At 43.1% G+C, this 13,165-nt stretch overlaps 1 pseudogene; it reads right to left on the bottom strand.

The window, feature by feature from the left end:
* Positions 1–9,277: 9,277 nt before the first annotated feature.
* On the bottom strand, positions 9,278–10,113 carry LOC100982101 (ubiquitin-ribosomal protein eS31 fusion protein-like; annotated as a pseudogene).
* Positions 10,114–13,165: the final 3,052 nt, after the last annotated feature.

Genomic DNA, 13,165 nt, shown 5'->3' with positions numbered 1-13,165 from the left:
CCACATATGACTAGTGACTACCATATTGGATAGCATAGCAAAAACCACAAATCCAATAATTAGGAGATAAATCAACTAATTGCAATGTGTGGACCTTGCTTGAATCCTGATTTAAACAAACTAACATGATGTTTAAGTATAAAAAACAATGATGGGAGCATTTGGAAGTTTGAAACACAAAGGGATATTTCATATTAATAACTTTTTATTAATTATTTTTATTTGTGTTATTGTGGCCGTGCTTATTTACTTGTTTGAGCCCATATTGTTTCATAAAACAAAATGAAATATTTATGGATAAAGTATTATTGAGCATGTGAGGTGCTTCAAATAATACAATAGGGTGTCTGTTGGGGCGTGTGTGTGTGTGTGTGTGTGTGTGTGTGACACCAAAATTTGGTAATAGTTGAAACTGGAGTATTAGTTGCCTATGACTGCTGCAATAGTTACCACAAACTTGGTGACTTAAGTCAACACTTATTTATTCTCCAACACTTATTTATTCTGGAGGTCAAGGGCAAAATCAGTTTCACTGGTCTGCAGTTGTGGTGCCTGCAAGGACTGATCCCGCTAGAGGCTGTAGTTGAGAATCCATTTCTTTGACTTTTCCTGCATCCTGAGCTGTATTCCTTGCATCCTTAGCTCATGGCCCCTTGCTCCATCTTTAAAGCCAGCAACATAACATCTTCCGACTCTACTTCCCATTGCTTCCATCAAACGGCTTCTTCTCTTTTGTCTGAAGTTAAGTTTCCCTCTGCCTCCCTCTTAAAAGGATACTTGTGATTACATACAAGGACCCACTTGGATAACCCAGGCTACTCACTCCATTTCAAGATCCTTAATGTAATCACATCTGAAAAGAAAATTTTTCCATATAAAAAAACTTTCAACGGTTGCACGGTTTAGGGCCTGGATATCTTTGGGAGCTATTTTTCAACCTGCCATACTGGGTGATGAGCACATGGAGATTCATTATTTTGGTTTTTGTACTGTAGTATTGTCAGAGGTGTTTGAACCAGACCAACTCCATCTTGAACAGGATCTGGGTAAAATGAGGTTGAGACCTACTGGCCTGCATTCCCAGATGGTTAGGGATTCTAAGTCATAGGATGAGATAGGAGGTCAGCACAAGATACAGGTTATAAAGACCTTGCTGATAAAACAGGTTGCAGTAAACAAGCCAGCTAAAACCTACCAAAACCAAGATGGCAATGAGAGTGACCTCTGGTCGTCCTCACTGCTACACTCCCACCAGCACCATGACAGTTTACAGGTGCCATGGCAATGTCAGGTAGTTATCCTATATGGTCTAAAAAGAGGATGTGTGAATAATCCACCCATTGTTTAGCATATAATCAAGAAATAACTATAAAAATGGGCAACCACTAGCCCTCAGGGCTGTTCTGTTTATGGAGTAGCCACTCTTTTATTCCTTTACTTTCCAAATAAACTTGCTTTCACTTCACTCTGTGGACTCACCCTGAATTCTTTCTTGCAGGAGATCTGAGAACCCTCCCTTGGTGTCTGGATCAGGACCCCGTTCTGGTAACAGTATCTGTTGGAAAATTTTTAAATTAAAAAGCAAAAAATAAATGTGCCCAATGTATACGCACAGTAGCTTGTGCAGTGTCATTGATTTAGGGGGATCTCAGGACCCATAATCTAAGGACAGTTCTCCAGGTGGCTTTTTATTAATTATTTTTATTTGGACTGACCCGGTTCTCCCCACTTTCTTACTTGAAGTTCTCAAGAATAACTGTAGAATATGCAGGGAATGTAACATTCTGAGATAGGGAAGGAACTGGCCAGGACAGCCTGAGCTCTGTTCGTCTCTCCCTTAGAGACAGGATGGCCTTCAGCCCTTTAGCCCAGCGGGACACGTGGCTCAGAAGTATGCAATCTTTCACAGTTCCTGAGCTGCTGTGCAAATGAGGCGACACAAATGAGCAGCTTTCCTGAGTTTGAGGGGCCAGCTCAGAATGACTCCTAGCCTTCTGCTATCCCTAATTGTCTACCTGTGAGTAAAGACCTGCTTCATGTAACTTGTATGTGTGGGTGTTCCACCTCGCTGGACTCAGACACATTGGTCATCAGTGCACAGTGAACCTGCTTCATCCAAATCTTTGCTCTGACAAACCAAATTATGCTGCCACCCAGTTATCACAAATCACAAACAAATCGTAGGGCATGGCAAATTAATGATCTAAAAGCATGTTTTTCTTTCTACAGAGATATTTCATTAACAGTGACTTTTTTTGAGACAGTCTTGCTCTGTCACCCAGGCTGGAGTGCAGTGGTGTGATCTCAGCTCACTGCAACCTCCACCTCCTGGGTTCAAGCGATTCTCTTGCCTCAGCCTCCTGAGTGGCTGGGATTACAGGTGCGCACCACCACGCCCGGTTAATTTTTTGTATTTTTAGTAGACACGGAGTTTCGCCATGTTAGCCAGGCTGGTCTCAAACTCCTGGCCTCAATCCACCTGCCTCGGCCTCCCAAAGTGTTTCTAATGATTGAAGGGTGACAGTTGCCAGTAGAAACTCAATGTCCTGACTGTCCCCTGCGTTACTTATACCCAGAGAACTCGAGGCCTTCTGCTTACTTCCAGAACACAGAATTAAAGGGCACAGCCAACCAGCAGGGTAACCTGAAGGCTTTCCTTTTCGTGACTTTCATGTGCGTTCGTGTGAAGAGACCACCAAACAGGCTTTGTGTGAGCAATAAAGCTGTTTGTTTCACCTGGGTGCAGGTGGGCTGAGTCCGAAAAGAGAGTCAGCGAAGGGAGATAGGGGTGGGGCCATTTTATAGGATTTGGGTAGGTAAAGGAAAATTACAGTCAAAGGGGGTTTGTTCTCTGGTGGGCAGAGTGGGGGTCGCGAGGTACTCAGTGGGGGAGCTTTTGAGCCAGGAGAAGGAATTTCACAAGACAATGTCATCAGTTAAGGCAGGAACAGGCCATTTTCACTTCTTTTGTGGTGGAATGTCATCAGTTAAGGCAGGAACCGGCCATCTGGATGTGTATGTGCAGGTCACAGGGGATATGATGGCTTAGCTTGGGCTCAGAGGCCTGACATTCCTGTCTTCTTATATTAATAAGAAAAATAAAATGAAATAGTGGTAAAGTGTTGGGACAGTGAAAATTTTGGGGGATGGTATGGAGAGATAATGGGCGATGTTTCTCAGGGCTACTTTGAGCAGGATTAGGGGTGGCATGGGAACCTAGAGTGGGAGAGATTAAGCTGAAGGAAGATTTTGTGGTAAGGGGTGATTTTGTGGGGTTGTTAGAAGAAACATTTGTCATTTAGAATTATTGGTGATGGCCTGGATACAGTTTTGTATGAATTGAAAAACTAAACGGAATAAGATAAGGAGAAAAACAGGTATTAAAGGACTAAGAATTGGGAGGACCTAGGACATCTAATTAGAGAGTGCCTAAGGAGGCTCAGCATAGCCTTGCCAGTAAAGATTATTTATTTACTTTAGGAGTTAAGAGTGGCAGTTTAGGGATAGCACGAGGAGATATCAGCTGTGATGGCTTGGAGAAACAGTGTAAACTGGCAGTGTAAACAAGAGCAGGGCATGTATGAGTAGTTGAGAACGGTGAATAGGTGTATGACTAGATAGAAGATAGTAGGGATGACAAGTTTTTTGGGGCACAGTCTAAGTTGGTCTGGTGTCTGGAATGAGACTGGGGCCTAATAAAAAGGAGCTCAAATGGGCTGTACCTTGTAGCATTCTGAGGACAGGCCTGAATTCTGAGAAGCGAAAGTGGTAAAAGTATTGTCCACTCCTTTTTAAGTTGGTGGCTGAGTTTGGTGAGGTGTGTTTTTAAAAGACCTTTAGTCCGTTCTACTTTTCCTGAAGATGGAGGACCGTAAGGGGTATAAAGATTTCACTGAATACTAAGAGCCTGAAAAACTGCTTGGCTGATTTGACTAATAAAGGCTGGTCTGTTATCAGACTGTATAGAGGTGGGAAGGCTAAACTGAGGAATTGTGTCTGACAGAAGGGAAGAAATGACTGTGGTGGCCTTCTCAGACCCTGTAGGAAAGGCCTGTACCTATCCAGTGAAAGTGTCTACCTAGATTAAGAGGTATTTTAGTTATCTGACTCGGGCCATGTTGAGTAAAGCTAATTTGCCAGTCCTGGGTGGGGGCAAATCCTTGAGCTTGATGTGTAGGGAAGGGAGGGGGCCTGAATAATCCCTGAGGAGTAGTAGAATAGCAGATGGAACACTGAGAAGTTATTTCCTTGAGGATAGATTTCCACGATGGAAAGGAAATGAGAGGTTCTAAGAGGCGGGCTAGTGGCTTGTACTATAGCATAGCCTGCCTTTGCTGGTGTGTGGCGATTAGGCCTGGTGGAACCGCCATCAATAAATCAAGTGTGATCAGGGTGAGGAACAGGAAAGAAGGAAATATGGGGAAATGGGGTGAATGTCAGGTCGATCAGAGAGATACGGTCATGGGAGTCAGGTGTGGTATCAGGAATAATGTGGGAGGCCGGATTGAAGTCCCGGCCAGGAACAATGGTAATTGTGGGACTTAACAAAGAGTGAGTACAGCTGAAGGAGCCGGGGCTCAGAAAGTATATGCTTCAGGTATGAGGAAGAAAATAGATTTTGGAAGTTATGAGAAATGTAGAGAGTAAGTTGAGCATAGTTTGTGATTTTGAGGGCCTCTAAAAGTATTAGGGCGGCAGCAGCCGCTGCATGGAGACATGAGAGCTGGGCTAAAACAGTAAGGTCAAGTTGTTTGGACAGAAAGGCTACAGGGTGTGGTCCTGGCTCTTGTGTAAGAATTCTGCCCACATTAACCATGCCTAGGAAGGAAAGGAGTTGTTGTTTTGTAAGGGATTGAGGTTTGGGAGATTAATCGGACACAATCAGCAGGGAGAGCGTGTGTGATTTTATGAGAATTATGCCGAGATAGGTAACAGATAAGGAAGAAATTTGGGCTTGACTGAAGTAATGGGGGCTGTCTGTGAAGCTTTGCAGCAGTACAGCCCAGGTAATTTGCTGAGCCTGAAGGGTGTCAGGGTCAGTCCAAGTGAAAGTGAAGAGAGGCTGGGATGAAGGGTGCAAAGGAATAGTAAAGAAAGCATGTTTGAGATCCAGCACAGAATAATGGGTTGTAGAGGGAGGTATTGAGGATAGGAGAGTATATGGGTTTGGCACCATGGGGTGGATAGGCAAAACAATTTTGTTGATAAGACATAGATCCTGAACTAACTTGTAAGGCTTGTCTGGTTTTAGGACAGGTAAAATGGGGGAATTGTAAGGAGAGTTTATAGGCTTTAAAGGGCCATGCTGTAGCAGGCGAGTGATAGCAGGCTTTAATCCTTTCAAAGCATGCTGTGGGATGGGATATTGGCACTGAGCAGGGTAAGGGTGATTAGGTTTTAATGAGATGGTAAGAGGTGCATGATCGGTCGCCAAGGAGGGAGTAGAGATATACTTGAGGGTTAAGGTGGGGGAATACAAGAGGAGGACACAAAGGAGGCTTTGGATTGGGAAGAAGGGCAGCAATGAGATGTAGCTGTAATCCAGGAATAGTCAGGGAAGCAGATAATTTAGTTAAAGTGTCTCGGCCTAATAAGGGAACTGGGCAGGTGGGAATAACTGAAAGGAGTGCTTGAAAGAGTATTGTCTAAGTTGGCACCAGAGTTGGGGAGTTTTAAGAGGTTTAGAAGCCTGGCTGTCAATACCCACAACAGTTATGGAGGCAAGGGAAACAGGCCCTTGAAAAGAAGGTAATGTGGAGTGGGTAGCCTCCGTATTGATTAAGAAGGGGACGGACTTACCCTCCACTGTGAGAGTTACCTAAAGCTCGGCGTCCGTGACGGTCTAGGGGGCTTCCGAGGTGATCGGGCAGCGTCAGTCTTCAGCCGCTAAGCCAAGAAGATCTGGGAAGGAGTCAGAGAGCCTTGGGCCAGAGTTCCAGGGGCTCTGGGAGTGGCTGCCAGGTGAGTTGGGCAGTCCGATTTCCAATGGGGTCCTGCACAGATGGGACATGGCTTAGGGGGAATCCTGGGCTGCAGGCATTCCTTGGCCTGGTGGCCAGATTTCTGGCACTTGTAGCAAGCTCCTGGGAGAGGAGGCTCTGGAGGAATACCTGGCCACTGCGGTTCAGGCGTTTGGAAGTTCTCATGTGCTGGAGATGTGGCTGGGGTTTGTCTCACAGTGGAGGCAAGGAATTGCAACTTTTTTCTATTATTGTACACCTTGAAAGTGAGGTTAATTAAATCCTGTTGTGGAGTTTAAGAGCCGGAATTTAAGTTTTGGAGTTTTATTTAATGTCGGGAGCAGATTGGGTAATAAAATGTATTTTGAGAATAAGACGCCCTTTTGACCTTTTAGGGCCTAGAGCTGTAAAGCATCATCTCAGGGTTGCTGCCAAAGGAGTCATGAATTGGGCTGGATTTTTATATTTGATGAAAAAGAGCCTAAATGCTATCTGACTTGGGATAAAGAAAAAGGAGCATTAACCTTGACTATGCCTTTAGCTTCAGCCACCCTTTTAAGAGTAAATGCTGGGCAGGTGGGGGAGGGCTAGACATGGAACGAAACTGTAAGCCGGACCAGGTGTTAGGAGGGGAGGTGATAAAATGATTATAGGGTGCAGGAGCGGAGGCTGAGGAAGAATTGGGACCTAGCTCAGCCTGGCCAGGAGGGGAGAGGTCAGATAAGTCTGTAGAAAAGGAAGATTAGAAAGACTCAGCAACTCTTGGGGTTGGGACTGAGGGGACAGGCAGGAGGGAAAGAAGGAAGATTTGGGACGAGTTGCATTGGGCACAGAGACTAGGAAGGGACCAATGTGTAAAAGAATGCCTGGACGTCAGGCACCTCAGACTGTTTGCCTATTTTACGACAAGAATTATTTAGATCTTGCAGGATGGAAAAATTGAAAGTGCCGTTTTCTGGCTATTTGGAACTACTGTAGAGTTTGTATTGGGGTCAAGCGGCATTGCAGAAGAAAATAAGACGCTTAGATTTTGGTCAGGTGAGAGTTGAAGAGGTTTTAAGTTCTTAAGAACACAGGCTAAGGGAGAAGAAGGAGGAATGGAGGGTGGAAGGTTGCCCATAGTGAAGGAGGCAAGCCCAGAGAAAAGAGAGGGTAGAAACACGGAGGGAAGGGTTTTGGGGGTTCTTACCCTCCAGAAAAGTGGGAAAGGGGTCGGGGCACAGAGATATGAGGTTGGGGCATGGAAATAAGGGATTGGGGCACAGAGATATAAGAGGTTGGGGTACAGAAATAAGGGATCAGGGCACAGAGATATAAGAGGTTGGGGCAGGGAAATAAGGGATTAGGGTGCAGAGATATAAGGGTTCGGGGTGCAGAAATAAGGGATGGGGCACAGAGATATGAGGTTGGGGTACTTGCCCCTCTCCTAGAAAAGTGGGACTTGCTGCTAAGGGTGAAGGAGAAGGGGTTGGGGGTTTCTTGCCCCCCAGAAAGGCGGAGAAGAGGCAGAGACATGGAGAGAAGGGGTTGGGGTACTTGACCCTCCCCCAGAAAAGCGGGACTTGCCATTAAGGGTGAAGGACCAAGGCAGGCGTCCCTGCGTGGTCTGACACCTCTGAAACCTGGGTGAATAATCAGAGAGGTGTCCCTGCAATGATTAGACACCAAGGGAAGGCTGCCTTCTCAGTCCGTGACCGGCGCTGGAGTTTTGGGTCCACAGATAAAATGTGTCTCCTTTGTCTCTACCAGAAAATGAAAGGAATTGAAATTAAAAGAAAGGAGAGATTGAAGTGTGGTGCCAAGATTGAAAGGAGAAAGAGGTTGAGGGATAGTGAGGGAGGTTGGAGAAGAGAGTAAAAAGAGGCTGCTTACCGGATTTGAAATTGGTGAGATGTTTCTTGGGCTGGTCGGTCTGAGGACCGAGGTTGTAGGTGGATCTTTCTCTTGGAGCAAAGAACAGGAGGACAGGGGATTGTTCTCCCAAGGGTGGTCCCCCGATCCGAGTCACGGCACCAAATTTCATGCATGTCTGTGTGAAGAGACCACCAAACAGGCTTTGTGTGAGCAATAAAGCTGTTTATTTCACCTGGGTGCAGGTGGGCTGAGTCCGAAAAGAGAGTCAGCGAAGGGAGATAGGGATGGGGCCATTTTATAGGATTTGGGTAAGTAAAGGAAAATTACAGTCAAAGGGGGGTTGTCCTCTGGTGGGCAAAGTGGAGGTCACAATGTTCTCAGTGGGGGAGCTTTTGAGCCAGGATGAGCCAGGAAAAGGAATTTCACAAGACAATGTCATCAGTTAAGGCAGGAACAGGCCATTTTCACTTCTTTTGTGGTGGAATGCCATCAGTTAAGGCAGGAACCAGCCATCTGGATGTGTACGTGCAGGTCACAGGGGATATGATGGCTTAGCTTGGGCTCAGAGGCCTGACAGTGACCGTTCTTGTTGCTGTTGCTATACTCTCTCTGTCTCTTTTTCATGCACTTTTAATTCTTAATATGCCTCTCTTTCAAAAAGCTGAATATTTGAAAATTCAAACTATCACAAAGAAAAACTGTAGGTAGGCTGGGCGTGGTGGCTCACACCTGTAATCCCAGCACTTTGGGCAGCCAAGGCAGGCAGATCACAAGGTCAGGAGATCAAGACCATCCTGGATAACATGGTGAGATCCCATCTCCACTAAAAAAAAAAATACAAAAAATTAGCTGGTCCGTGGTGGCAGGTGCCTGTAGTCCCAGCTACTCAGGAGGCTGAGGCAGGAAAATGGCGTGAACCCACGAGGCAGAGCTTGCAGTGAGCCAGTGAGCCAAGATAGCGCCACTGCACTCCAGCCTGGGTGACAGAGCGAGCCTCCATCTCAAAAAAAAAAAAAAAAAAAAAAAAAGGAAAAAGAAAAGAAAAACTGTAGGTAGAGGATGGGGATGGGGCAACTTTCTTGATGAAAAGATTCACATGAAGTTTCTTTCGAATAAAATGTAGTCCTTCTGTACAACAATTCCATGGATTTTCCTGAACATATTTAGCAACATGATATACCTAGTAATATTTTTTCCTCCAATGGAATTTTAAATCATGAAAATTGCTCTCACCAAGGAAGCAGGGGTGACTTTTTGTTAAAGCAACTCATCAGTGGTAACCAGATGCCCTACTAAAGTGCAGATTGCAGTGGGAGATTGAGAAGCAAGAAAATGAGGACTATTGTTGCCTTGATAGTTTATTCTTGCTCCCTACGTTGTTGGCTTTGTCAGTTGAAAGATGTATACTGAGTTTTCTTTTTGTTATTGTTGTTAGTTCATGTTTTTTATTAACTCATACACAATCACTTGTCTTCTGGTTTGTTGAAGTGATAAGTCAGACACCCTGTGCCACAATAATGTGTCAAAGTGGCTGGCCATAAAAACTCTAGGACCACATTCATCTGAAGGACACTCCCGACGGAGGCTACTAATTTTGCCATTGTCATCCATCCTATAGTATTTCAGGACAGCCAGCTTCACCTTCTTTGTTTTATGCTTATTGTTCTTGGGAGGGGTGTAAGACTTCTTCCTTTTCTTAGAGCCACTACAAAGTCTCAGCATGAGACGAAGAGTAGACTCCTTTTGAATGTTGTAGTTAGACAAAGGATGCCCATTTTTATTAGTGTGTTTTCATGCTGCTGATAAAGACATACCTGAGACTGGGTAATTTGTAAAGAAAAAGAGGTGTAATGAACTCACAGTTCCACATGGGTAGGGAGGCCTCACAATCATGGTGGAAGGTGAAAGGCACATCTTACATGGTGGCAGGCAAGAGAGAATGAGAGCCAAAGGAAAGTGGAAATCCCTTATAAAACCATCAGATCTCATGAGACTTACTCACTACCACGAGCACAGTATGGGGGAAAACACCCTCATGATTCAGTTATCTCCCACCAGGTCCCTCCTACAGCAAATGGGAATTATGGGAGCTACAATTCAAGATGAGATTTGGGTGGGGACACAGAGCCAAAACATACCATCCATCTTCCAGTTGCTTGTCAGCAAAGATAAGTCTTTGCTAACCAGGAAGATTTCCTTCCTTATCCTGGATCTTGGCCTTTACATTTTCTATTGTATCTGAAGTTTCAACCTCCAGGGTGATGGTCTTCTCTGTAAGAGTTTTTATAAAAATCTGCATTTTGATGGTGGTTCCACTGCAGATCGTGTATCGAAAAGCTTGTTTTCTTGTTTATAAACTGTTCATTCCATAAAGTCAAGCAAATCAAATGAAGTTTAAAAAATACCCCTGAATGTTATGAAAAATCCAATGTAATGTCAAAGTCTTTTATTCCCATTTAAGTAAGAAGTAAGGATTGCTTTTTACAACCCTGAGAATGTGATTAGTGTCAGTGAAGTGATACCTTTATTATATGAGTCATAATTCTTGGTACTGTTTATCATCACAGTCCAATAATTACTTAAAATTCCACCAACCTCTTTCTAGCTGTGACTTCCACAAATGTGATTTTGGATTCTAAGTCATTTAACTTTTGATGGGGAGGTGACATTCTAGTAATGTCATCATGGGTACATTTCTTCATTTGAAACTTAGGTTTGTGTGTGGGTGTTAACAATAATTGATATCCTATAAATAGTTTTAAATCTGGGTTTTCTTTATTAATGTCTCTAAGGAAACAAAATAATTTTCAAATATGGGATAACTTATGTTGAGTGAAATTAAAGCAGTTTGCCATACAAATCATCTTCATGAGGTTGAAAACTCTTGCCAGACTTAACTTCTTGATTTCATTATCCTTCAATCAGTTGTTTAGGGAGGGGGAAAAGAGGATTAACTTCCGAATGTTCTGCACATCCCCCTTTTCCCCGGAATGCTAATGGAAATTCTTCATTGGCCTGGCTCCTTTTTCCTGACCCTTTTGAGACCCATGCGGAAGAGGCTAAGCTGATTTACATAATAAAAGGCTGGGAGCAGAAGGAGAAGAAGCCCTTGTGTTTGGGTTGTAGGAGAGAGTCTAGGGTTTGTCTTATACAAGATTTCCAAGCAGGAGCACAAGGGAATGGAAGCAGAGGCTTTTGAGAAGTTTTTAATTTAGGTTATGCTCGAATCGCTTTAATCTTTTTTGAGAGGAGTCAATAAAGAATGAAATTTCTTACCACTGGCTGTTAAATGACGTGTCTGTAAATTTGACTTAGCCACGAGCCAGGAGCCTTCAAAATTGTCCTGTGGCTCACCACCCCACCACTGATCTATTACAAGTCTTTATTCATTGATCTAGCTTTGAAATCACGATAGGGTTTTCTATGAGTTATGCTGGTCATGAAACAAACAGTTTTGTTTTAGAAAAATCAATTTGTTTGGAAAAACAAATTTGACATTATCTATGTGAATGTACTTCAGCAAAAGACTACCAGGAATATACCTATAGTTAAATAAATAAAATTTATTACTCGTTGCAGCCAAGGGAACATACACCATAGGGGTAATGGGGCATCTCAGTAAAAAGGTGTTAGAATCTACAATGGAATTTGTACCTTGATGGAGTAATTTGGGGGGAGTCTAAGGAAGTGGGGAGACTTGGGTATCTCAGTAAACCTTATCCACATGGTGGGGAGAAACAGCAGTTATTCATTTTGATTCAAAGGGAGTATGCTTGGTATTTTGTAGGTGACATGATTACCTTGTTTTTCTCTGTGGTTAGACAAAATTAAGAAATTATGAAGTGGCCTTTCTTGGTCCCTTTTTATCGTGGTTTCAGGGTAACCTTGTCTGAGATTGAATTTCTGTGAGATTATTTAGGAGATTATTTACCCAGGAGAAAACATGGACTAGTTGTAAGTGCCAGGCCAGCTTCTAAATGTCAGAGCAGTTTTTTGTTTTGTTTGTTTGTTTGTTTGTTTTTGTTTGTTTTTAATTTCTCCATTCCTCTTTTGGCCAAGGACAGATGAAGTCACAGTATAAGACATTGACCTACGATATCCAGATTTTCACCATTGCCAAGTTTTGTTAATTAACATTAGAACAGTGCTCACTGAACATAATCTAGTGATCCAGGATCAATCTTTCATTGTGCTGTGGGATGAGTTGTTGACCTATTCAAGAGACAATGGCTGCATAGTAGCATTTAAGGCTCTGCAGCAGATATATTGGTTAAATGTAGCATAGTCAATTTTAGAAACAAAATATTATTAGTCTTTGTAGTAGATCTTGAAACTAAGCCCTACCTTATAATAGCAAGGCAAGAAAACATATCCCAGAGTCTAGCTGGGTCTGTTTTACAGAGCCAGGTGATTTTGTAAAGGAAGCTCTGTGATAGACTGTTCTGTTTGCTCTGTAGTATTTATATAGGTGGGATAATAGTATTTGCTCTAGTACAAATTCCCCATTGGCCGGCTAAGAGAAAATCAAAGACTATATGATGGTCTTTGACAATTGTGGTTAATTGATTTAGACCAGAGAGTTGGGCTTTCAGAGCAGAAGTGGTGTCATTTCGTGTCTTCTGATAAGATTAGAGACAAGATCTGGGTCACTTTTTATAATTGTGTTATACCTACTGTGTGAACTGTAGCTATAGAGTCCACATGAAGCGTGAATCTGTTATCCTTCTTGGAAGTTGCTTCAAATAACCTGTGCTTGCTGTATTTTGGAAGCTTCTGGTATTATTTTTAAGGAAACATGATTTCCTGGAGGGATGGTAGTTTTAAATATCTGAAAATCTCTAACAATGACTGCAAAATAGACAGGGTACATTGTATGTGGTAGTCAGGTATACGGACCAATATGTTAGTGGAGCATAGATTGTGTGGGGAGTATAAGTATTATTTATTACAAGAGATGGGCACCAATTTTGTGTCCCTTGAGTTAGACAAATCCTAGAGTGAGGTTGAACAGTTCCTGCAAGACAGGCTGAAGTGTCTCTGAAGAAAACAAACTGACTATTACAGTCAGAATGGCCCCCATATTCGTGCTTATTCTTGATTGACTGGGTCTTGCTGATAGGATTGTGTTGATGTCAGCAAAAGCAATTTGTCAATGTGAGTTCAAGGTCTATTATCTGCAAGACTGAAAATTGGGATTGATGATATTGGGGAAATGTATATACTAGAAAGGCCCTATTAAAGGGAATTTGCCTTCTGAAGTATGTAAAGGATTAGTTACTAAATTTTGTCAGGCACGTCAGGTAAATGGTGATAGATCCAGCACCCATTTGACTCAGTGGTTAACTATAGTC

Source organism: Pan paniscus, chromosome 13 (genome assembly GCF_029289425.2).
Source record: "Pan paniscus chromosome 13, NHGRI_mPanPan1-v2.0_pri, whole genome shotgun sequence".
Lineage (NCBI taxonomy): Eukaryota > Metazoa > Chordata > Mammalia > Primates > Hominidae > Pan > Pan paniscus.
Note: the sequence above shows the minus strand (reverse complement) of the source record. Positions and strands in the feature narration are given on the sequence as shown.